We start from the raw sequence: 976 nt of genomic DNA on the forward strand, positions 1-976 counted from the left end.
GATCTCAAGATTCCATTTGATATCATTGTCTAATTCTATGTTAAATAGAAACCATCAACTTTGATAAACTTTAATTTAAAATTATTAAGAATTTCAATACATCAATATGACTATATAAAACACAAGAGAGGCTTGAATTTAGATTAAGATAATGTTAATAAATTATGACCTAAATGTTCTTTTAGCAAAAGAGTAATGGTTATAACTACTTTTCATTGGAAGTAACCTAGTAATAGTTTTTTTTTTTCTCACAATGGAAAAAGTTTAAGACAAAAGGCCACACATTAATTCTGCCTTTATCTCCACCTAGAGCACTTCATTGTGCCTGCACTTAGTGTTTCTAAGCATTATATAGAAGGGTAGAAGTAGTAGATAAATCATTGCTAACTTCAGTATTCTACAGTGGTGATAATATCTTTTAACAACATTCAAAGTTGAAGCTTGAGAAAGTAAAGGAGGATTGTTTCTCTATTCATCTAAAGGTACATGTGCAACTTAGTTGGATATTTCAAAATTTTCCACAGCTGTATCTCAATCTAGCATTAGTCGACATGAAGAATGAAATGTTGGAGATGCTACCTCTTAAAAAAAGTGGTGCAACCTTTCCTTTTTCATGCATAAGCTTGATGTTTTCCACAAGATTTTTCACTAGAGACTGATTGATGGACAAGTTTTTAAAGGCTTTAAAATGTGAAAGAAGTTAGTTGGTTCTCTAAGGCTTTAGTTGCCTGATATATTATTCTACTTAGACTAGAGTTTTTGAGAAGGTTATGAAGTGATTTAGTTTGGGAATAAGGATTTTGGCTCCTATACTTAGGAAGGCTGGTGCAACTAGATGAGAATGTTCCCTTATTACTCTTTTGTAGGTCTGAAATTTGACTCACTCATTTAACATCCTACCTTTCAGATGTAGCCAACTAAACTAAACGAAAATATTGAGATATTAATCTTAACATGTGGTATAGTCCCCTAACTA

This window comes from Selaginella moellendorffii, unplaced genomic scaffold (genome assembly GCF_000143415.4).
Source record: "Selaginella moellendorffii unplaced genomic scaffold, v1.0 SELMOscaffold_91, whole genome shotgun sequence".
Taxonomy (NCBI): domain Eukaryota; kingdom Viridiplantae; phylum Streptophyta; class Lycopodiopsida; order Selaginellales; family Selaginellaceae; genus Selaginella; species Selaginella moellendorffii.